This window comes from Coenobita brevimanus, chromosome 38 (assembly GCF_032717465.1).
Source record: "Coenobita brevimanus isolate Jiangsu-jjx chromosome 38, ASM3271746v2, whole genome shotgun sequence".
Classification (NCBI taxonomy): domain Eukaryota; kingdom Metazoa; phylum Arthropoda; class Malacostraca; order Decapoda; family Coenobitidae; genus Coenobita; species Coenobita brevimanus.
Window position 1 is genome coordinate 34,312,278 of NC_136991.1, and position 25,937 is coordinate 34,338,214.

Consider the following 25,937-nt stretch of genomic DNA (forward strand, 5'->3'; position numbering starts at 1 on the left):
TTCTTTCTTGCATAAAAAAAAAAGTTAAATCTCCCAGACAAGGACTATAGATGTGGCCGACTGTACACAAGAAGGTCTGTTAAGGTCACTCCCAGACGATCTTGCTCAGTCAGGATAAATCCCATGAACCATGCGATTGATGTAGCTCCCTAACACCTCCTGCTTTCCAGAAAATCGCTGAATCTGGTACATTATATTTTACCTGTATGCTGTTTATGCAATGTACATTGTGTTTATATTAAATTGAGGTGAAGAACATACACTAGTACAATAATATGTAGCTACTATGCAAAATACGGCGAAAGGAAGAAGTGCTATAACATCTACTAATCCGAGGAGAATACATCCTCAACTCCTTCACTCTTCATGGTTCTAAGAATCGTACCTTTAATACTGACATTTTAGGACCACTTCCGTACTGACTGATACTGTACATTACATCTCGGCATTTTGTATATTACTGTGCAGACTGCTGTATGTCAGTATTTAAAAAATGGGAGTGGTTTGCAAGAGAATGCCAGTGTGAAACATGCAATTTAAGTTGTTAAGCACGAGATGCAACGAAGCTTCTTCTGCTACGTGGAATACGGCCCTGACCCTCAGTCACTTTAAACGACGAGCATGATTTCGTGTGCAATGTGATGACTGCGTTCTAGACAGTGGGTTCTATACAGGGTCGAGGCAACTAATGTATGGTGGCTACTCGGGTTTATCAGGAAGAAGCATGGAGGTGGAAGACAGACTGTCATCCCAGCCTCTGCCAGCCACTCGTCTTAGTTTAAGTATACTATTGCAGAAGTTCACCAAGTCTCTCCATGTAAGCTAAGTAGTTAACTTTTACCGTATATAGCAGCCAAGTAAAGCGCTGTTTCAATATAGTTTGTACTGTATTGCCAGAAGTGCCTGACGCCAGCCAACGATAGATGCTACTATTAAGCTGACAGTGGGCCACAGTAGCTTTATCCAGTATACCTGCCAGGTTAGTAGAGTTCAACTTGGAGGACGATTGACACACACATTCAGAAACTCGGGCTGTAAAACACCCCAAACGACGTCTTGATAGTTTACCATCAACAGGATCGTCCTACTCCTTTGATGTCTAGTTTCTTTCTAACGGTTACTGATGTGCTGCGAGAGAGAGATAAGGGGTGATCACGTGTAGTGGGTGCCACGCACGTTACGCCAAGTTATCGAATATTCTAATCTGTATTCAAGAGAAACCATCTCAGCACCACACTGCACATTCGTAACAGGAACTCCATCAGCATTACTCAACGCATTGAACCATTTCAGTAGTTACACCGCACAACAGCTATACATCTAGGCACATACATTGTCTTAATTATTACAGCCTGAGAGTCTGGTGCCACGGACACTCTCGTGGTCAGGCTAACTCGAGCGTTTCATGCCATTTAACATCAGAGAGTAGATCATGAGAGTATGCGTGTTAATACTGTTATCATTAACTCTTTCATGGTCGAGGCAATTCTCTAATTGTAATCCAGTCAACGCCAGACGATTTTAATTACCAAAGAGTTCCACGAGAGTTTGAGAGTACTGACATGGGGATGTGTATGATGCAAATGATGGTTGGTTTGCTTTGGTTACTCCTTCAGTACGATGACTATTTTCCATATTACTCTTGCCACTGCTAGATGAGAGAAAGAGAGAAAGGTGAAAGGGGGATAACAGAATTACACATATACAGACGACACAGACCTTACGGATCCTACGAAGCGGTCCGGCCCTAATACTAAAACTTAAACCAAGTATAATAAACCGATAGTACAGCGGAAAACTCTCATCCTGTCCCTCCGGCATTTGCTGTTCAGAAATGCTAAGTGAGAAGTGGCGTCTTATAGGACTGAAAAACCTAGGGGATATTTCACATAATGAGCAAAAAGTAGTGTCAGAATGGAAACAGAACGGAGGAAATAAATTATAAAAATGCGCATGAGGCCATATGATAATAATAAAGGTAATCTATACATGGACTTTTTACTTTTCAGTATATTATAAGAACTGAATTGAAGTTATTCTTCAGAGAGAGAGAGAGAAAGGCAAAAATGTATATAATATTATATTAAAACCAGGCACAAGCCACGTCTATGAGGGGAAACGCCCATGCTGCAAATCGTACAATTTGTGTAAGCTGTTTAATATATTTCCAGTTCATTTTTCCGCGTTCCAATGAAAATAGCGTAAAAGGTACCAGTACATTGGATTCAGTTAACTTTAATATATTTCCGTAATCATGTCGAATGAACACAGATTCATTTTGGAAACATGAGAAAAGTAGCAACCTCGAATGCAGGATGGTAAAGTTTCGGTAAATGTACAGTGTATACGTTTTGTAGTTTACTTTTGTTTTAAATTTCTTTTATTACTTTTATCATGATCATGATCATCATCGCCATTATCATCATCATGATCTCATCATCATTATTATTATTATTATTATTATTATTATTATTATTATTATTATTATTATTATTATTATTATTATTATTACGCGCTTAAAGGTCGCCTTCGTCGGCCTCCGCTCGATGTGAAGTCACTTGCTGTCTTCAGTCAGATATGAGTCAGAGCAAGGTACCGTTAAAATGCTCTAACTTGAAGAATGAAAACGATTTCCAGTCCAATCTGGCCACCGATTCCCGAGTTATGACTCATTTCTGACTGAAGACAGCAAGTGACTTCAAAAATTTGAGCTACATGCGCCGTTTTTGCTGTGTTACGGTAACAAACAGACAAACATACAGAATTCGGATCATTATAAAATAGATTAATATCATCGTCGTCGTCATCATCATTGTCTTAATCGTCGTTGTCGTCATCGTCATCGTCATCATCATCATCATCATCATCATCATCATCATTATCATTAATTTTATTATTTCGCGTTTACTCGGCTTGACAAACAAAAAATCCTCTACACGACGATGGAGATTGAGAGTATATATGAAATTATTGGAGTAGGAAAAATTTTATTTAATATAGGACAGATTTAACCCCTTCAACTCTGAGGGATCTTTACTAACCTCAGTAAAATCGTTTGGCAGTAGCAAACATCAGTCATTAATCTGTCATCACACCGAGGGACATCTCCTTAGCCGAAAGTCATAATCATGTATGTGCAATAAAAATAATACGTGAATTATAGCACCATGCTAGAGAGATTAACCTTTTCAGTATTATTAGGTCTGTACAGTACATATTATGCCGTTTTTGCTAATCTGGCGTGAAATTGACTTCTTTCCATCTTGAATGCTGACTTTAACAAGAGATGAACTGTAGAATATGATGCTAGTCATGAAGAAGTGGTTTGGAAAGAATTTAGAGCCATAGTATTATCTTTTTAAACCACACCATGAAATAAGCCGCAAAAAAAATGAAAATCTGGCCCAAGTTAAGGGACAAAGGGTGTGGTAAATTTTTAGTACCGCCGTAGGATTATTTTGATCTTAGAAAAGACATCCTGTTGTGAAAGACAGACTCAGTCTTCAATAACTCCTTCAGTAATGTGACATTTTCATCTATTCTTGTCAACCCAAGTTTTTTTTTCCAACTTAGGAAAGATCTCTATTTATGAGAACTTAATTAAGGCAGTATCTAAGTCCCCCAGCAAAAAACCCTCTCGTAAACTATAAAAAAGAAAAAAAAAGATGTCTGAATTCAGCATGGATAAAAAAGATGAAAACTGATCGCAGTGGACTTGTTAACCTCTTCAGTCTGATGATGTGTTCTGTTTCATTCGCGTTACCTCCAGGCAATTGTACTGAGTTGAGGAGAAACATCAGATCTATCGGGGTTACATACTGCCTTCAGTAACCCATTCACGAAACGGGGATCTCCAACACAAAGCACGTCCTCGAGCTGAATGGGTTATCACAGGAAACAGAGACAAAATAATGGACTTGGCTGCGTGAAGACAAGAATGAGTTTGAGGATAAGAAAGACTATTAACGATAAGGGAAATGAGTACTGTTGCGTCTGCTTTGCATGTGAGAGAGAGAGAGAGAGAGAGAGAGAGAGAGAGAGAGAGAGAGAGAGCAGAGTAACAAGAGCCAGAACGAATGCAAGAGAAGAAGAAAGTGAGAGGAGAGCTCGAAAAAAGCAAAAGGGATGAAGGAGAAAAATAATGGTTTCCCGGAACCAACCTGTCAAGAGAATGGACGAGGGTAGAAAAAAATCAAGGATGATATATGGTGCCCTAATTAACCTCAGGTGTAATTTGATCTATGAGGTTCACACAGGGAGAAAGGTGTTATTTGGGTACGACTTGAATATTCTCGTATATTTTTATGTGGTATTTTCAGAGCTGTTTATGATCGATTGTCAACAGTAACTTTCATTTCTTTTTGGCAAAATAAACTAGACAGGGAATTGTGCGTCCTTTGTTCTTCCTACAGACAAAGTTACAACTGATGATGAGTTTTCCGTAGTGACTAAGATTTATTTAATGTCGGAGAAGCATTGTACGTATGAAAAAAAAAAAAAAAAAAAGTCTCACTTCCTTATCTTTGTGCAAAAACGTATCACAGTTTCGAGAGGCATGTGATCGAAAATTATTTTTTGAATATCGGACCATAGACAGTCGTCTCATTGGCTTGGGTGATTTCATGACAACTTTTCATCAGCGATTAATTTTAATGTTTGCTCTTCAACACTCTGCTACTGATGAGGTTCAGTATCAGCTAAATAAGCCTCATAAATCGGAAAGTGTTAGTTGCAGTAAACTGCCGTACAGGAGCTTTTCTCACTGTTAAGATTAATGGTTCCGGTATTAACACTCAGGTTCTTGTACTCTCCTTTAGCTGAATATAATAATCTGGTGTTATCTAGCATTCAATACTAGAGTTACATCAACCATGGGAGAGTTTCTCCTTGACTTCGATATCATCTTCATTGTTCGAATGAGCGAAGCAAGTTAGAACACTATACTTCAGTCGAATTTTGGTGTGGAAAGTATCCCAAATGGATTGTAAAATTTCCTTGCTTGAGGAGGACCAAAAATGTTTTTTCCCAGCTGTCATGGAATGTCGTACCATTCTGCCATGCTGAAATTGTCAAGAAAAGTGCCTTCCAGTTGTACCAGACTTAAGAGCCAAATATAGTACAACCGATTAACGCCCCAAATATTTCCTTCAGGTAATAACAAATCACATTTTTTTTTTTTTACTGTTAAACCATGGCATGTTGTACGCTTTTGAATTTGTCGTAAAAACTGTCATTCAGTGATACTGGTAAAAAAAAAAAATATAAGAAACTTTCCACTTCTATTGTGTGGACACATGTTTATTTTAATTTATTCTTGCAATAACCACACGATGCTATTCCGATTTGGAGAGATTTTCCAACTAGATTAGCCCATTAGCGCCCTCGATTCTTGTGTGGAGGATTTTGCTGTTAAGGTACCTAGCGTGCTGCCCTCTGCCTGCCGGCAAATAGTCCCAAAGCTGATAGATCCGTACAAGATCCTCGTGGCCCCATCGGGCCGCTCAGCACTTCTCAAAATTGGAGCCATCTCTGAATCACGCTTCACTTTGAGGCAAGTGCTCCGCAGTCCGATAGGGCCGGACAGCACTTCTCCCAATGAGAGTCCGTTTCTGAACAGCTACCATCACCATCATCATCACAGCTACCATCAACACCATCACCACCACCACAGCTGCCACCATCATCATCATCACGGCTACCACCAACATCACTGCCACCATCACTGTCATCACAGCTACCACCACCAACACCACAACCACCACAGCGACAGTCACCACTATCAGCACCACATCTACCACCAGCACCACCACCATCATTATCAGAGATACGATCAACACCACCACCACAGCAACCACATCAACCACCACCATCATACTGTAGCTATCACCACTACCGCCACCACGGCTACCACCATTTTCTGCTGATCTGCTGAATAAAATCGTCTGTTCGTAGCATCATTAAAGAAAAAGACACTGGACTGTAGATGTTGTACAACCCCCCTTCCTCCCCCTCTCTCTCTCTCTCTCTCTCTCTCTCTCTCTCTAAGACTAAGAAAACTCCACACAAATGCTCCGCCGCCTCTTCCACGTGTGCGTATTAAAACACAAGTGGGGACAAGTGTTAGGGTCCCAAACACCCTTTCGGAAAATATCAGTCCACATGAAATTGAAACTAACCTATCTGGGACCCAACTGCGACTATCCTGCCAAGTTTAATCAAAATCTCTTTTCCAATTCTGGCTGTACCACACACACACACACACACACACACACACACACACACACACACACACACACACACACACACAAAAGCGCGCGCGTAACCAGGATTATAGTGTATTAAATCCTGACGTGCCTGGCCTTATTGTCTTTTGAAAATGCCTAATTCTATCCTTTTTAATGGATCTTTGGCATCAACCGGTTAACTGTTCGAGCTAGTGAAGCGAGCCGGAACACTATTAAGCAGATAAAAGGGTGAATACCTTTACTACCCATAACTCAAAACTGTGTTTTTCTGGAGTGTTAAAGCTACTGCTGGTCTATGCCTACCTTGGAAAGCTTATGGAAAAGCAGTAATTGTTACTGAAGTGATTTTTCTCGAGATTCGCCACCAATTTAATGAAAAAAAGCCATAAAGCACCAAACTGAGTATCAGACAGCTCCAGAACTGTGTTATTCTGGAGACAGTGAAAGTTTCAGTGTATCGATGCACATTGTTCGAAAGCTTATAAAAAATTAATTGATGTTAACTTAAAGTGACGTTTTACAAAATTCGCCACCATACTGCCTTTCAAATACAGATAAACAAGGTCAAACTGTGTATCAAAACTGTTATAACTCGGTGAAGCTTCAGTGGATCTATGCACAACACTGGAAATCGCATAGAAAAGTAAGACACATAGAAAAGTAAGATACAGTACATAAATTTATCAAATTCGCAACCATATTGCAAGAAAGAAGCACCAAACTGATCACCAAAACTGGCTTATCTCGGAAATGGCTGTAGCTTGAACGGACTTTCATACATCACTGGAAAGCTAATGGAAGAGTAATAGATGCTACTTAAAGGGCTTTTGACAAAACTTGTCAGCATACTGGTGAAACAAGCCAAACGGCATCAAACTGGGCGCAAAATTGAGTCAAGTGCGCAACTGCTATGCGTAGGCGTGAGGGTCCAAAACCCTTTTTACTGATAAGCGTGCACGTTCTGAAATAACGTGGTTAATTTCCAAGTATGCATTAGTACCAGGGAAGCGGAATGGCGCACTTTTTATTTTTTTTATTTTATTTTTTTTAAGATAAAATAAAAGCATTAGCAAGTTTGCTATATCTAACACGTACAAGTGTGGACGCCTATAACTTCCCATTAGCAGTTTCATCTTGCCCTTTTGACAATTATAACGCCATTTTCATCATTTTCTTGCTACAGCCAAATGATTTGATTAGGAGAAACCTCAAACTAGAGGGATTAGATGTAGCTTTTATTACCCCCTCGACTGCGTGGAAACTCATTAAGTTGCAGCAAGGAAAAAAATAATCTGGAGTGTATATTTTCTTGTATGTTACCTTTGAAAACTATTTGCATTAGAAGGATGTATATAACGTGAAAGAGTACGTCTCTCTCTCTCTCTCTCTCTCTCAAATCTCTTTACTTGCATTGTCATACGGCCTCGTAATTCATTCTTTCCCTTTTTCTCTTTTATCTTAAATTGTAATTTGAACTCCTCAGTGGGTCTTAGTAGTTGGTCTGGGGTGATTTTGGTACACAATTAGATGTTTGATTCGTTTCCTTAAATAAGATTTTATTGTAGGAGGAATAAGAGACATTGAAAGATCATATTCTGTCCTTTCCTTTGTTCCTTCTATTTTTAGTCAATATCTTTCTTATTACTTCACTGATCTTTGCTGCTGTTTAATCGCATTTCTTCTGGTTTTCTTTCATTTGACTGCATTTTCTGTCTTTCATTGGGATTCCGATTTGTTTCATTTTAATATTGCTTGTATCGTCTTTTTCATGTGTATATTTATTATATTCATTCTTAGATCTTTAGTGGAAAAGTTTCTAGAGAAGGGAAAGAAGTTGTATGCAGCATTCCTGGATTTGGAGAAAGCATATGACAGGGTGGATGGACAAGGACTGTGCAAAGTATTAAGAATATATGGAGTAGATGGGAAGTTGTTGAATGCTGTGAAGTTTGGATGGCGAACTGAGTGAATTTTTCTCTTTGAAGGTTGGGTTCAAACAGGGATGTGTCATGTCTTCATGGTTGTTCAATCTGTACATGGATGGGGTAATAAAAGTGGTACAAGGTAGGGCAGTGGATGTTGGAGTGGCCCTGGTGAGAGAGGGTAGAGTTTGGAAACTCCCTGTACTGTTGTTTGCAGATGATACTGTGTTGTTGAGTGAAAACGAAGGGGAGCTGCAAGGCTTGGTGGATGAGTTTGGGAGAGTGTGTAAGAAACGGAATCTAAAGGTGAATGCAGGGAAGAGTAAAGTGATGGTCTTTGAGAGAGGTGAAGTCAGTGATTGTACAGTGAGGTTGGATGGTGAGGAAATGGAATATGTGAGTACGTTTAAGTACTTGGGTAGTGTGATGAGTAAGGATGGAAGTTTGGAGGATGAAGTGCTTGAAAGGGTACAACAAGGAAGAAAGGATGCTGGTTCCTTGAAAGCAGTAATAGGAAACAGGGAAGTGAGCATGGAAGTGAAAAAGTTACCACATGACAGTATTGTGATACCAACTCTAACATACAGTAGTGAAGCTTGGACTTTGTTGGCAGGACACAAGTCAAGAGTGAGAGCAGTGGAAATGAGTTATTTTAGAGGAGTCTGTGGAGTCACATGGAGAGACAGGCTGACAAATGATGATATAAAGGAGCGTTGTGGTGTGGATGTGGATGTGATAGGAAGGATTACAAGGAACACACTGAGGTGGTTTGGCCATGTGGAGAGGATGGAGGGTGAAAGACTGACGAAGAGAGTGTATGTGAGTGAGGTGGAGGGGGGGAGAGGGAAGGGGAGGCCGAGGATGAGATGGAGGGATGGGGTGGAGAGGTATATGAGAGAGGGGGGTGTGAGTTGGGAGCAGGGCAGTGAAATGGCGGGGGACAGGGCGACGTGGAGGCGATTTGTTTGTGGCCACGCCGTATGGGATTGAGGCGTCTGGCAATAGATAGATAGATATTTATTACGTTTTTTTTTTTTTTTTTTTTTTAGAGAGAGCGAGAGAGAGAGAGAGAGAGAGAGAGAGAGAGAGAGAGATTTTATTGTTCATTTCCGTATATTTCCTGTTTGATATATATCTCCCACTCCACAGCTTGTACGAGGAGTGGGACTAGGCTTACTCTTTTTCCAGGGGGCGAAAGAAGGTAGAAAAGGTTTTACCAGAAAGCCTTGGCCAGCACTGGAAAGCATCCCTTTACAGAAACCGGTTTTAACGCAGTCTGAGCTATTGTCACGGACATCTTTTGGGGGTTACCTATAGTGCTTGCATTGGCTGCAAGTCTGTAGATTTCACCGTTTTGCCTGCGGTGGAATGGGGCTACAATTTTTTATATGCATTTGTTCACTTTTGTTTCAGAATGTTTTCCGTTTGCTTTTTTCCTTGATTTTCAGTATATTTCTCGTCTTTGTCATTTTTCATGTAGTGTATAGTACTTCTGGCCAATTTCAGTGTATTCACTGTTTGCTTCTGTTTAGTATGTGCATGCTTTAACTTTTGTGTTACTGTGCTACACGTCTGTGTCAGTGTATTCCCTTCTGTCAGTGTATTGTCCGATAATATTACTGTAATGTCCTTTTGTGTAATGTCCTTTTGTGTCAGTATACTACTCGTTTGCGTAAGTGTATCACTGAAGACCCATATATATATATATATATATATATATATTGTCACGGGGGTTTTATAATAAAAGCAGTTATTAAAAATAATGATAATGATATTGAAGAGCAAGGACAATGATTGTCTTGCTACATCAAGCAATGATTCTTAACGCTGGCTTACTTCGCCGATTTTTTTTCAGAACGAGAATTTATAAACTTTCTCAACAGTACACAGCAGAGACTAATTACTCAATTGCTGTCTATTAGTACTGTTAGCCTCTGGAGAAAGTTACTTCACCCCTGACAATAAATAACTAATACTAATAATAAATCAGGTTCTTGCTGATGCTTAACTCCTAGGAGGCACAACGGATTTTAAGCTTAATACACAAGACTGGCATAAGTACCAATTATGAATGCAAACGTTTATGCAAGCTAGGAGCTATAAGAGAAATAAGCTTAACTGCGGAGAAATGAAACAAGAGTTTACATTACATTAAGCTCAAGTAAAAGAACTGTTAAATTTATTGATTACAAAATAAATTTAACGTTACAATTCAAAATCAAATTAATGAGATCGCACTCACTCACTCACACATGAGCTAAATTCTTACGCCTAGGAAAAACACCTTAATTAAACTCTTAAGACTAGAAAATACAAAAAGGAAATACTAGTCGATGAATGCTTTGTATCACCAAGGTGGGAGCACTGGGTAACTGTGATTCTAGTGGAGCTTGGGTTGACCTCTCACTTCTGAAGCACAGGACCTCTCTCTGTCAGAGCAATAACTGGACTGAGTAAGTCGTGGGAAAAAAGGGGGAGCAGTAGGCCGCATTTTTCTAACGGTCAAGTGAGCGAAACACGCCCAAAACAAATCGCTCAGCGGAAGCGCTAATGTCTCACACAGAGACGATCACGTATGACATGAAAAATTGATTTGACAAAGCTTCCATCCGAATGAGCGGTTAACTGAACGATAAACAGTGAGTTTTCCACTAATAGTTCGTGGCTTCTCACAAAAGGGAAATGTCGTGAATTTGATTCGTAACATTACGCCCCTACAAAATTAAATTTTTTCCTTATGGGAAAAAATTTGTGGAATATATATATATGTACACATCCTAACTTAGTCACACAAGATTCACACTGTGGTGTGTGTGCTATCCTGCTACAGGAGAAAGTCGCAGTCACCAGTGAGCGAAAAAACCTCGTATTTACGTTAATAGAAGCAAGCTTGAGGGAAAACTCCATGACGAAGGTGAAAATCCTGTACTCAGGTCAAACTGTGCGAAAATTCGGTACATTTACACTGACAACTAATTGTTGTGTAGCGTGGTGTATGTAATACACGGTGTAGGTGTGACAGTTGTAGTGTAACTGTACCTACGTGTAAAATGACACAGTAAATAATAATATGACGACGACGAAGGCAGAGGAGAAGAGGCGGCAGCATGCGGCAGACGATCATCTGGGCCGCACAGCAAAACTGCTACACCCATTGCTGTACCTGCAGAACCAATTGAGGTGGAGCATCAAAAATATCAATGAGACAAAAACTCTTATTAAGTTACAATTACTCTCTCTGCCTAGCAATCAGTACATGCTACGAAAAGTACGCTCTGGCTGAAAAATACGAGTGACAGCCTAAGCTTCATACATTCGAGGTCGCCATTAATTACAGCACACGATTAGTGTCGACAAGTTGAGAATCCCTGTGCAAACTCGGGTCTTCCATAGCCTCGAACTGCACACGGGTCCTCAACCTGTGCCTTAACCTACAGTACTTATATTAGTATCGGAGAGCTGAGAATCCTTGTGCAAACTCGGGTCTTCCATAGCCTCAAGTCGCCTCTGCGGAGTTCTCACTTCCCCCTTAACCTACAGTACTTATATTAGTATCGGGGAGCTGAGAATCCTTGTGCAAACTCGGGTCTTCCATAGCCTCGAGTCGCCTCTGCCGAGTTCTCTCTCGAACTTCCCCCTTAACCTACAGTACTTATATTAGTATCGGGGAGCTGAGAATCCTTGTGCAAACTCGGGTCTTCCATAGCCTCGAGTCACCTCTCAACTTCCCCCTTAACTTACGGTACATAATATGTATGTACAGGCCCTGGACATAATGTGTCCTGTGGGGCCAATGGGCGAGACGTCAGGTCTGCACCCACTTCACCACTACCCTGTCTCTCATCTGACTCAGAGATTACAGGTGTGGTTATGAACGGCACAGGAAGAACATGTCCCTGATTAGTGGTGTTACTTTGGCACACACTGCAGGAATGGACAAAACTATCTATGTCTTGTCCCATCCCTGGCCAGAAAAAGTCAGCTCGGATATGGCCCTGGGTCTTCCTTTTGCCCATGTGACCTCCTGAGGCTGAGCAATGACCCCATTGTAACACTGCTAGGCGGTACTTGGCGGGAACGACAAACTGCAGTCGAACCTCGCCCTTGGGTGTTCGTGACTCACAGTAGAGCCGTCCTTGTTTGCGAAGGAACTTGGCTCGACCTCCCCATGAATATTTAATCACTCGACCCTTTTGTTTGTTCCGCACGGCAGCAAGTGTCGGGTCAGAATGTTGTTCTTGCACAACAAGTTGACTACACATCAGATCTTGCGGTGATTCAATGATCACTGGGGTGACACAGTCTGGAGCCTCAGCCGTGGCTCGTGTTACTGCGGCAGCCGAAGTCTGAGTAGCGTCATCATCGGAGCAACTATCCTTGACACCGGAAATATTGCCGATGATGAATTCAAATAAAGGTTCTGGTATGACAACTGCGAGTGTCGTACCAGTATAAAATGGAGATGCCACCTGGATACATGCCTCAGGGAACAATCTCACTGATCCATCAATAAGTTTTGCATGGATCTGTCGACCTGTATACTGCTCAGGCCGAACTAGACTCTGCTTGACAGAGCAACCTGAGGAACCATTGTCTCTCAGGACCTTCACAGGAATGCCTCCCACAAACCCTTGCTGAACAAGGAAGGTACTGTCACCTGTGGGAGGGCCTGTGGAGGAAGCAGCTAGCCACTCATGAGGCTGCTGAATTGATGCGGCAAACATTGTGCCTTGAGAAGATGGAACATTCGCCATCTGTGGAGGGAGGTTCACTGTCACTGTGGGACTAGTGAACTGTGGGGGAGTACCCATACTGGTAGGGACGTGACCACCGTGCTGCTGCTGAGGAATGAAGGCTGCGTTCGCTTCCTGCCTCTTTTGAGCTGGTGGTGAAAAAGTTTGTCCCGACGGTCGGTTGCGTGGCTGATACTGCTGCTGGTTAGGGTACTTGTTGTACCTCTTCCACTCAGGTTTCTGAGTGTTTTGCCCCTGGTCCATCCACTGCGGTTTTGGAGCTTGGCCATTACTCTGAGAACGGCCTTTGTGCTGGGATTCAGTCTGTGACGGCTTCCCAGACTTAGCAGTATCTTTTCTGCTCCAGGTGTTTTGCTTACGAGTTTGATACCCGTATGCAGTAAAGAATGCGTCAGCCTTTTCTGCCATTTGGCTGGCATCTTTCACCTGGCAGATCTTAAGCTGTGCTATGAGCTCAGCAGGCCACGACCTCTCTAGCTGTGTACGCAGCATAAGGTCAATTATCCCTTCACGCGTGGAAGGAGTTTCATCTTTCTCCATCCACTCATTTAAGTAAGCTGTGAGACGATCAAGGAACTGAACAGCTGTCTCCTTGTCTTGGAGACGAGCTTGCATGAACTGAACTTTGGCGTCGTCTACTGTGAGACCATACGCCTTAATGAGTGCAGCTTTCATCATCTCATATGTGAGATTATCTCCACGAATTCTGTGGAGAATATCGAGGGCAGGGCCCTCAAATAGGCTAAGAAACTGAAGCCGCTTAACTGCCTCATCCAGTTGATACATGTCTGCCATGTCCTCAAAACGAGCTATGTACGGCTCGATTCGCTCGCTTTCCTTGTATGAAGGAAGCTTGATGCGTGGGGTCGCCAGGACATGTGCAGGGGGAACGCTCGTGGAGCTTGGACCAACTGCACCAGATGTGTCTGAAGCCAAGGAATCTCACTTGAGCTTCAGCACTTCAAGTTCATGTTTTTCTCGTGCCTCACGTTCGGCACGTTCATATTCACGTTGTTCCCGCACGTGTTCTAAGTCGAGTTCGCGCTGTTTCTGCTCGTGTTCGCGCTGTTCTCGCTCACGTTCATGTTGTTCGCGCTCGTATTCACGCTCTTTCTCACGCTGCTCTTGTTCATATGCACGCTCTCTTTCACGTTGTTCGCGCTGTTCTCACTCGTATTCGCGCTGAATCTTACGCTCTTCACGGGCATCATTCTCACGCTGCTGCTCCTGATTATGCCGTGAGAGTATATACTCTTTAATTTCGGTTGGGTCTGTAAGACCCATATCTTTGGCTTCCTGTAAAAATATGGTGGTAGCCATGGCGCTAATTTACTAAGTAAACCGAAACCGAGTACTGACTGCTTAGCGACGAATACTAATAAACACAAGTAAAGAATACAGACACAAGCTAGTGGTGACCAGTCTTATGTAGTTAACTGCCAAAGATTAGAGCAAAAATGCAAATGACTGGGAAGACTCAATAATTAACACAATGGGTACGGCGGCTACCCAGGAGCGAATAAAATCGTCTGGCGTTACCAAAAATAAATACTAAATAGAGTTAAGTACTCTATGAATTAATAAAGCAAAATTCACTTGCTAAATTAAGGGTAAACACCAGTAAGCTTGTGCCTATAAACTTTAATGATAAATTCCTAAATATGAACGAGTGAGTACTATCTCGTGAATAGCTTTAGAGCTAGGAGCTAATATCCTGGAATGAGGTCGCCAATTGTCACGGGGTTTTTAAAATAAAAGCAGTTATTAAAAAATAATGATAATGATATTGAAGAGCAAGGACAATGATTGTCTTGCTACATCAAGCAATGATTCTTAACGCTGGCTTACTTCGCCGATTTTTTTTCAGAACGAGAATTTATAAACTTTCTCAACAGTACACAGCAGAGACTAATTACTCAATTGCTGTCTATTAGTACTGTTAGCCTCTGGAGAAAGTTACTTCACCCCTGACAATAAATAACTAATACTAATAATAAATCAGGTTCTTGCTGATGCTTAACTCCTAGGAGGCACAACGGATTTTAAGCTTAATACACAAGACTGGCATAAGTACCAATTATGAATGCAAACGTTTATGCAAGCTAGGAGCTATAAGAGAAATAAGCTTAACTGCGGAGAAATGAAACAAGAGTTTACATTACATTAAGCTCAAGTAAAAGAACTGTTAAATTTATTTATTACAAAATAAATTTAACGTTACAATTCAAAATCAAATTAATGAGATCGCACTCACTCACTCACACACGAGCTAAATTCTTACGCCTAGGAAAAACACCTTAATTAAACTCTTAAGACTAGAAAATACAAAAAGGAAATACTAGTCGATGAATGCTTTGTATCACCAAGGTGGGAGCACTGGGTAACTGTGATTCTAGTGGAGCTTGGGTTGACCTCTCACTTCTGGAGCACAGGTCCTCTCTCCGTCAGAGCAATAACTGGACTGAGTAAGTCGTGGGAAAAAAGGGGGAGCAGTAGGCCGCATTTTTCTAACGATCAAGTGAGCGAAACGCGCCCAAAACAAATCGCTCAGCGGAAGCGCTAATGTCTCACACAGAGACGATCACGTATGACAATGAAAAACTGATTTGACAAAGCTTCCATCCGAATGAGCGGTTAACTGAACGATAAACAGTGAGTTTTCCACTAATAGTTCGTGGCTTCTCACAAAAGGGAAATGTCGCGAATTTGATTCGTGACATATATATATATATATATATATATATATATATATATATATATATATATATATATATGAAATGAAATCGTGAGCCTGGATGTGGTTGAGAGGAGAGCGCGCGCGCGCGCACGCACACGCGCACGCGCACGCACACGCACACGCACACGCACACACACACACACACTATTAACTTATACTTAGTAGTATATTGCTAGTTGATTTATGTGTGTCTGTCTATTGCCAGACTCCTCAATCCCGTAAGAGGTAGCCACAAGCAAATCGCCTCCACATCGCCCTGTCAAATGCCACTTCACTGCCTTGCTCCCAACTCACACCCCCCTCTCTCGTATAACTATTCACTCCATCCCTCCCTCTCATCCCCGGCATCCCCCTCCCTCTCCCCTCCTCCACCTAACTTACATACACTCTCCTCGTTTGTCTCTCGCTCTCCATCCTCTCCACATGACCAACAGGCTGTAGTTAATTAATCAGTTTTGTGGGAAATAGCCACATACTAGAGGTGTAATTAACCCTTTCAATATAATGGCGTGTTACTACCATCAGACAGTTTCATTCATCGTAATGGAGAACTCCTAGAAACGAGAAGCACCCGTCCCATATTACTGTATAATCTAGGATGCCTTAGTCCACATCCTTCGAGCTGTGCTAGATCATCCTACGGGACTGGCAGCATTACCAGAAAAATCTCCATCCACCTCTTGCACGACTTCTCTATATTAATCTTTGTACAACCATAGGGCATCGTTAAGCTTGTAGGGAAGACCTTACGTAGCGGAAGAATCCAAATGAAACTCCGATAATTTCTTAAATGCAACCACTTTTTAATTTACATACAGTTGTTGCTACCTTTTAACGGTAGTTTTCTGCTCCCAGGGGATATTTATCGTAGTGAAAGGGTTGTATCTGTTAATCCCATCACTGCAAAGGCTTCATTTCCTTTCGTTTAATAAGGCTGGCGATGGGCCTTTTATATTCAGGTAAGATGAGACATCTTGTGCTGAAGAGATCAGAAAAGTGTCCGTTAACCCCTTCCGTACGGTGTCGTCGTATAATAATTATATTTTTCTTAACACCAGACATTATACTTCAACTTGTGAAAGTCCCTTAGTACAGGAGGGATTAATGACGGTTCAGCCCTTCCCCTCAGTTTAATCCCCTGAATCTGCTGACGCATTTCCTGCTGTATTCATGCTACCGTCAGACAGCTTTGTACAAAATCTTAGGAGTAGACTGTAGCACCAGTCGAGCAGGACAGTACTCCCCAGGTGGATGGAAAGCTGATGACAGGGAGTGCTGGAGCTCCCGTTTCATCAGCCCTCAGGACTAGTTCCTGACCATCCCCCTTTGCTGAACTTTTTCAGTGTCTCAGTTACACAGAGAGTAGGCCAGCATGCTCTCCAGTACAAATTTCTCTAACTGTCTACACCAAACTACATGCACAGTACACACTACACTTCCTTTTCCAAAAATAAAAAAAAATCATGGCATCTTATCACCCAGCCTCGGTGTCCCCAGAGGGGGGGGGACCATAAATGCCCCCACCTTCCGCCCCTCTCCCGGTGACGACTCGAGGTGCCTGGAACCAGTCTGACTCTCTTCTTCTTCATTTCTGCAACATTCGCGGCCTTCCCTCTAACTTTCTCTCTGTTGAGCACCACCTCTCCTCCTCTAAACCTCACCTTCTTTTTCTAACTGAGACACAGCTGTCTGAGGTAACTGACAGCAAACGCTTTTCTGTATCCTCCTACTTTCTCTATACCATTTCAAAGCCAAAGGCGGCTGTTGTGTATATATATGCAACGACTTATCTTGCTCTCGTGTTCCTGAACTCGATTCTTCTGAATTCTCTACACTTTGGCTTCGGCTTTCCTGTCATTCTCTGACTAAATATATCTGTGCTGTTTACTTATCCCCTAATTCTACTGACTATAAAAAATTCTTTGACTGTCTTACTTCTACGATGGAACACATTCTATCCATTTCTCCTTTCTCTGAAATCTCCATTCTAGGAGATTTCAATGTTCACCACCACCTTTGGCTCTCCTCTCCTTTCACTGATCCACCTGGTGAACAAGCCTACATCTTTTCTATCCTTAATGACCTAGAGCAGCTTGTACAGCACCCTTCCCGTATCCCAGACCGCCTTGGAGAGAGCTCCAACATACTTTACCTCTTCCTTACAACTAATCCTTCTGCTTCTAATCTTTTCTCTCAGTTGGGCTCCTCCGATCACAACCTTATCACCTTAACCTGTCCTATCACTCCAGTATGGCCTGTGGACCCTCCAGGGAAACGTCGCCTGTGGCATTTTGGAGCCGCGGACTGGGAGGCCCTCAGGTAGTACTTCTTTGATTTTCCCTGGAATGATTATTGCTTCCATGGTCGGGAGCCATCTGAGTGCGCCTTGCGCATTACGGAGGTTATTCTCTCGGGCATGGAAGCATACATTCCCTTCTCTTATCCTTTGACTAATACAAGAAAGCCTTGGTTTAATGACGCTTGTTCTAATGCTGTCCGCAACAAGAAGAGGGCCTACAAAGGGTACCGGAGGCAACCCACCCCTGAATCACATCATCTTTACATTTCTGCCCGTAATCGTGCTGTCTGTTCTTCGCTCTGCTAAAAATAACTTCATCCGTACTAAATGCTCTCAATTCTCCAACTCGAACTCTTCCCGCTCCTTCTGGCACCTTGCCAAAAGCCTTTCTAACAACTTTACCTCATCATCCTTCCCTCCTCTTTTCTACTCTGATGATTCTGTAGCTATTTTTTCTACTGATAAAGCAGATCTCTTCGCACAGACTTTCTCCTCCAATTCCACCTTAGACGATTCCGGTGCTGTTCCTCTATCACTTCCCGCCTCTGACTTCCTCATGGCTGACATTAAAATTTCTTCAGCTGATGTATTTTCTGCCATCACTGGCCTCAATACTAACAAGGCATATGGGCCTGATGGAGTCCCTCCTGTTGTTCTCAAGAACTGTGCTTCTGTGCTTACACCCTGCTTGGGCAAACTCTTTCACCTTTGTCTATCAACTTGTACCTTTCCTTCTTGGTGAAAGTTTGCTCTCATTCAGGCAGTCCCAAAGAAGGGTGACCAGTCCCAACCCTCCAACTATCGTCCAATTGCTTTAACGTCCTGTATTTCAAAAGTTTTCGAGTCAATTCTTAACAGAAAAATTTTAAATGACCTTTCCTATCACGACCTTCTTTCTGATCGTCAGTATGGGTTCCGTCAGGGATGCTCCACTGGCGATCTTCTCACCTACCTTTCAGACTCCTGGTCATCCTCCTTTCGGGACTTTGGCGAAAGCTTTGCCATTGCACTTGACATCTCAAAGGCTTTCGATCGAGTCTGGCATAAATCTTTAATTTCCAAACTGCCCTCTTATGGTTTCTATCCTTCTATCTGTGCCTTCATCGCTAGCTTCCTTTCTGGTCGTTCTATAGCCGCTGTTGTAGACTGCCATCGTTCTTCTCTTAGATCTATCAACAGTGGTGTTCCTCAGGGCTCTGTCCTATCACCAACTCTCTTCCTTTTATTCATCAGTGACCTTCTAAGCTGTACATCTAACCCTATCCACTCATACGCTGATGACTCCACCCTTCACCTTTCCATTCGGTTCCCGCAACGTCCATCTCAGCAGTTACTTCAAGAAACAAGGGATGAGGCTATGGCACACCTAATGTCTGACTTGGCTCGTATCTCTGACTGGGGTAAAAATAATTTTGTTGTTTTTAATGCATCTAAGACTCAGTTCTTACACCTATCAACCCGTCAAAATCTTCCACAGGTATACCCACTAATGTTTAATAATATTCAGCTTAATCCTGCATCATCCTTGAACATGCTTGGGGTTTCATTTACTCGGGACTTATCGTGGAAAGATCATATTACATCTCTTGTAAAATCTGCTTCCAAGAGATTGGGTGTGCTAAGCCGACTCCGTTCTTTCTTTACCCCTGCACAATTGTTGACTCTATACAGGGGTTTTATCCACCCCTGCGTGGAGTACAGCTCTCATGTGTGGGGAAGCTCCCCACATACAGCTCTTCTCAATAGGGTGGAGTCAAAGGCTTTTCGTCTCATTAACTCTCCTCCTCTTACTGACTTCCTTCAACCTCTGTCTCTTCGCCGCACTGTTGCATCTTTATCTCTTTTCTATCGCTACTTTAATGGTCACTGCTACTCTGAACTGTCTGCACGCATTCCTCGACCTCTACGACGGGCGCATAGCACCCGTCGCTCTAATCCCTTTTCTGTCCAACTCTCTAATGCAAGAGTTAACCGTTACTCCAAGTCCTTCATTTATGCAACAGGTCAACTCTAGAACTGTCTCTCTCTGTCAGTATTTCCTGCTTCTTATGATCTCCAGTCTTTCAGACGCAGTATGTCCAGGCATCTCAAAATGAATGGATCTTGAATTTGGCTCTCTCTTGTATTTTGTTTTTCTCTTGAAGGGAACTCTTACTGCTGGCTTGTGGCCTTTGGTTCCTTCTTCCTCGAAAAAAAAAAAAAAACTGGGAGAGAATTTCCGAACTACAGAAGTAATGGTATTTATTAACCTCTTCAGTACGAAATGTCCTTTTGAGTTCAGTAAAACAAACAAAGAAAGGACGTCACCGGCTTGAAGGGATTAAAATGTCTCATCTAAAGATCTAAAGAGAGTATAATCGTCTTGTGAGAGCTGGAGTACAGTGTAATTCATGTTACCATACTGTAATACCTAATCTTTGCAGAACACTGGCGTCTTGTGTATTTTGTTCTTGATAACGACTCTCTCTCTCTCTCTCTCTCTCTTAAATTTATGAGTGTCACCTGGTAGGGAAAGGTTAACGTTGTAGCTGTGATTTATCAGTTGTGGTTATTTTCGCTAACGTCACATGGTGTTACTTTGCTCAGTAGAAACCCAGAGCACCGGAAATGCTCAAAGTTATAATCAACGCTGTGGCCAGGAGCCAGGGATAAAGAACCTTGTGTTATATTCCAGTTTACGTCGGTTGATTTTATTAAGCTTACAGAAGCTCACCACAGCCGAAGGATTAAGGAAGATTTTGCATGTTCACTCCAGACAGGAAAGTCTGTCCTTGCGTGTATAATATCGTCAGGATTTAAAGCAAGAATATGACCTCTGGGGCTGACGGGGTAAATCTGTGCCGTGCCATGACATTTTTCCCCTGCTATGATGACGTACTGCACTTTTATCACGAGACCGTTTTTACACAGCTTATGAAATGTTTCTCACATTTAGGGTTCTAAGGAAATATCTATGTAGCCTTTTCATTTCGTAAGTCTCCCTGAGCTAACAAAATAACCTGAGAATAATAATAATAATAATAATAATAATAATAATAATAATAATATGAAGAAGAAGAAGAAGAAGAAGAAGAAAAAAAAAAACTAAGACATCGGTGGCGCAGACCTTTGTAGCGCATATAAAGACATTTTTCCACTCATAAAGATGATGTTAATGTGTTATTACGCGCCGAGTATTATGGCATTTTTCCACTTTAATCTTGCTGCTTCCTGATTTTATTCTTTTAATTTTTAGAATTTAGTGGAGTTAGATGTAGCCTCTGTTATCTCTTTCAACACAAAGACGATCTCCCAGACAGAATGAAATTGTCTGATGCTATCTATTTAAAGATACTTAATGTTGTTCTTGATAGCGACAAATTATTTTACCTCGCAGTGAGTAGGTTACCGTGTTCTTAAGGGTGGGTAAACAATCTCAGTGTAGTTCTTCATCGGGATGGCGTCTTTTATATTTTTATTTTTTCTTTCCATATGATGTGATTCAATTTTGGAGAGATTTTTCGAACTAGAGGGATAATAATATGCAGTCGTTGTCTTCACTGCAAGGAATCTCTTCTAAGCAAAGTACAGTCTGGCTGTAGCGAACATAAAATGGAAACTACTTTGTTGCAGTGAATGAAGTGGTTCACCCCTGCAGTGCCATGACGTCTAAAATAAACGTCATTAATTAACCTTTGCAGTACTGTGACACCTTATATAAACGTCATTTGTGCTAACGACAGACGAATATGCCACTTATAGAGAATAGGTTAACATATTCCTATGCACAGACTGGTACCGACATTTACAGGAAAATTTGATATCCGCTTCCTCTGAAATCCCATGCCGTCTGAATAAACAGTATTCTTGCAAACGATAAAAGGTTACACCAATTGTGTTCTCATGCGGGGCAGACTGGTTATGCTGACGCTGAGGGCGTAAACAGTAGTAGTTAGGAACAAGCGCAGCGCCCTCACGCGGAGAAAAATGCAATAGTGTAACTTGTTCTCATGAAATGTAAAATGTTTACCCTGGAGGCGACGCGCTTATCCCAGCCCTTTCGCTGGCTGTAACCTCGGCTTCCTTGTTTTTTCTTTATAGCATCCCCTGAGGCAAACCTTCAGGACGTGTTGTAAAGCAGGAAAACCTTATAAATATCATAGGTTAGACTTAAAGTTCACAGAACACCTTAAAACAATGCCCTGGGTTAAGCGGAGGGGAATATAAATCGGAAGCCGGCCAGACAAGTTTCCAGGCTCCCCACGCGAACGCCAGTAATGCAGCCTATATATCCGGTATGGCGGGTTGTCGCTTTCCGATAATTCAGTTTTTCCTCGTTTGTAAGAGGCGCGTAGGCTTGTTAGTGCTGTTGCCTGGCTTGTTGGTGTTGTTGCTTAGCGTGTTAGTGCTGTTAACTCGCTTGTTAGCGCTATTAATCCTGTTGCCCGATTTCTTAGTGTTGTTACCTAGCACTCTAGTGTTGTTGGTGCCGGTGCCTGACTTGTTAGCGCTGTTGCTTGCCTTGTTAGTGTGTTACTTGGCTTGTTAGTGTTATTAGTGCTGTTTCCTGCCCTGTTAGTTTGTTACCTGACTTGTTAGAGCCGTTACCTGGCAAGATAGTGTTGTTAGTGCTGTTGCCTGACTTGTTAGTACTGTTGCTTGACTCAGTGTTTTTACCTGGCCTGTTAGTGCTATTTCCTGCCTTTTTAGTGCTGTTGCCTCGGTTGTTGTTGCTGTTTACTATCTTGTTAGTGTTGTTGCTTAGCTATTAGTACTGTGTGTCCTGTTGCCTGGCTTGTTAGCTCTGTCATTGTTATTGTTTGGTTTGCTAGTATTGTTGCTTGACTTATCAGTGCTGCTGGCTGGCTTGTTATCGCCCGCCTTTAGCAAGGCGGAACGATAACGTTTTTGCCAGCGTCTGTGTGTGTGTGTGTGTGTGTGTGTGTGATACAATTGTTTGTGTATGTTACCAGTGACTGTGTATGTTACCATTATATGCCATGAACGGCTCTAGCTATCAACATGAAACCTTTAGGGCATCAAGATATGGCCAAAATCTTGGACGAGTTCGAAAATGGGCACTCTGGATCAAGGTCATGGTCACCAAAATGGCTGCCAAAGGTCAACTAGTTTTTATCGCCTGCCTTTAACGCCATTTTATCTCATGAACGGCTTGTGCTATCAACATGAAACCTTCAGGGTATCAAGATATGGCTAATATCTTGGACGAGTCCGAAAATGGGCACTCGGGGGCAAGGGCAAGGTTACCAAAATGGTTGTCAAATGTCAACTAGTTTATTATATATATATATATATATATATATATATATATATATATATATATATATATATATATATGGAGCCTCTGTGGTACAGTGGTAAAGTGTGCGTTTTCGTACACTGAAAAACGAGGGTTCGCGCCCCGCCATGGTAATAAACTTTGGGAGCGTTCTTCAGGCCACGTACTGCATTGGCGGACTCAAGGGGTGCTGTGGTTGAACCAGTGTCGCATACTATAAAGTATGCTTTCACCCAGTCGGCTTGCGCGGGCCGATTACACTTGGTTCACAGACTACACACACATCCAAAGCCACTCAAAGACTACAATTACACTTACAAGCACTTCTCACCCTACATACAATCTCTACTAGACAGCCTAAGCCACTTGGTAGAGATACATTGGCAGTATCGTCCCCACTTCGGTCGGGATAGTCCGGTCCTGCAGTGGACACACAAACGGCTGATGATGAGATGATATACATATATGGATTAGCCTTTTGTGAAACGTGATGACTGAATTCCGTAGAGTTCAGCTATTTTTTTTTCGCATTTGATCTATAAACAGCTTGTAACATAAACAGCTTGTAACATGACCAACAGCATATTCTGGCGGGTGATTAGCAGTCAGCTCCCGAATGCTTTTCTTTCATTATTGCTGCCATTCATATTTCCTGCCTTAATAGTGATATAAAAGCTGTTGCCTGAGTTGCTAGTGCTGTTAGTACTCTCAGTAATGTTGCCTGACCTTCAGAAAAGGGGGGTTTTGCAGCAGTTTATGGATAAACAGAGAGAGAGAGAGAGAGAGAGAGAGAGAGATTCTTTTCTTAAATGCGATGTGTAATTCGTCCAATCATGCAATAACCGCTTTATTACACCTTCGTCGCGAGGAGCGAGAACGGGTGTTCCTTTTTTAATGGTGTGTGTGTGTGTGTGTGTGTGTGTGTGTGTGTGTGTGTGTGTGTGTGTGTGTGTGTGAACAAAATAACTCGGTTCTTAACAACAACAATTAGAGAAACTTTTTTTTTTTTTTAACAATAGATCAAAGGTCAAGATCACAGGACTAGGTCGAACGTTGACCTAGTAAAAATCAACAAAAAGATTTTTAGTTTATCTTGCATCAAATTCTGGGAAATAATTGATGGTAAGGCAAGAAAGAGTGATTCTGCTTAAGAAAAATCAAAGTTCAAGGTCACACGACAGTCAAAGTCCAATCTGTATGAGTTACGTAGCAAAACAGTTTTTAGCGGTTTTCAATCAAACTTGGCGAGAGGGTTGAGAGTAACTCAAGGAGTAGACTTGTTTTTTTGGAAATGTCAAGGATAAAGATCGAGGTCAATTTAAACATCTTATAACCGATTTACACCAAACTTTGCGACTGAGTACATCAGGGTAGAAAGGTTGTTGGTTCCCTGAAAGCAGAGATAAGGAATAAAAAATTGTATATGAAGAGGAAAAGAAGTCGCTGCATGACAGTATTGTGATCTTCATCCTAACATACGGAAGTGAAGCTTGGACCCTGTTGGAAGGACACAAGCTATGTGAGAGCAGTAGCAAGGAGTTCTTTGAAAGATTAGAAACATGTCCATTAATCCAGCCTGTAGGAGGACATCTTTCAGTTTTTCTACCACCTTACGATTTTGCTCAGATGGGAGAAAACACCTTTCCGAACGGGGGTTAGAAATAATCTCGTTAATCCTGTCAGTCATGACATTATTATTATTATTATTGACATTATAGATACCAGCTGATGATTTTATTTAGATGAGGGAAAACATCTCCCAGGAATGGTTTAATGATGTCCGTTAACCAAATAAGCGAAAGTGCTCTTTTTTTTTTTTTCTTTCTTTTTTATAACGATTGTATTTTACTCATGGGATGTCACCTCGAAGTGAATGAGTTGAGGCAAGGAGCTAATGTGGTACAGTTACTCAAAAAAGTACCTTTATATTTTTATGCCTTTATGTTTTGAAACTATCTATCTATCTATCTATAGCCCGACGCCCTAATCCCGCAAAGGGTGGCCTCAGACAAAACGCCTCCAAGTCACTCTGTCACCCACCAATTGACTACCCTCCCCCCAACTCACCCCCCCCTCCCTCATATACCTCTCAACTCCATCCCTCCACCTCATCCTCGGTCTACCCCTCCCTCTCCCTCCCTCCACCTCATCCTCGGTCTACCCCTCCCTCTCCCTCCCTCCACCTCATCCTCGGTCTACCCCTCCCTCTCCCTCCCTCCACCTCACCCACATACACCCTCTTAGTCAGTCTTTCATTCTCCATTCTCTCCACATGTCCAAACCACCTCAGTGTATTTCTCCTAATCTTTTCAACCACATCCACATCTACCCCACAACGTTCCTTCACTTCTTCATTCGTCAACCTGTCCCTCCACATCACTCCACATGCTCCTCTCAAGTAACTCATTTCCACTGCTCTCACTCTTGACTTGTTCCCCTCTTGCAAGGTCCACGCCTCGCTTCCATACGTCAGGGTAGGGATCACAATACCATCATGCAGTGACTTCTTAACTTCCATACTCACCTCCCTATTTCTCATCATGGCTTTCAGTGTACCAACAACCTTTCTTCCCTGCTGTACCCTTTCACGTACTTCATCCCCCAAAGTTCCATCCTTACTCATCACACTACCCAAGTACTTGAATGCACTCACATTCTCCATGTCCTCACCATCCAACCTCACTGCACACTCTGTGACTTCA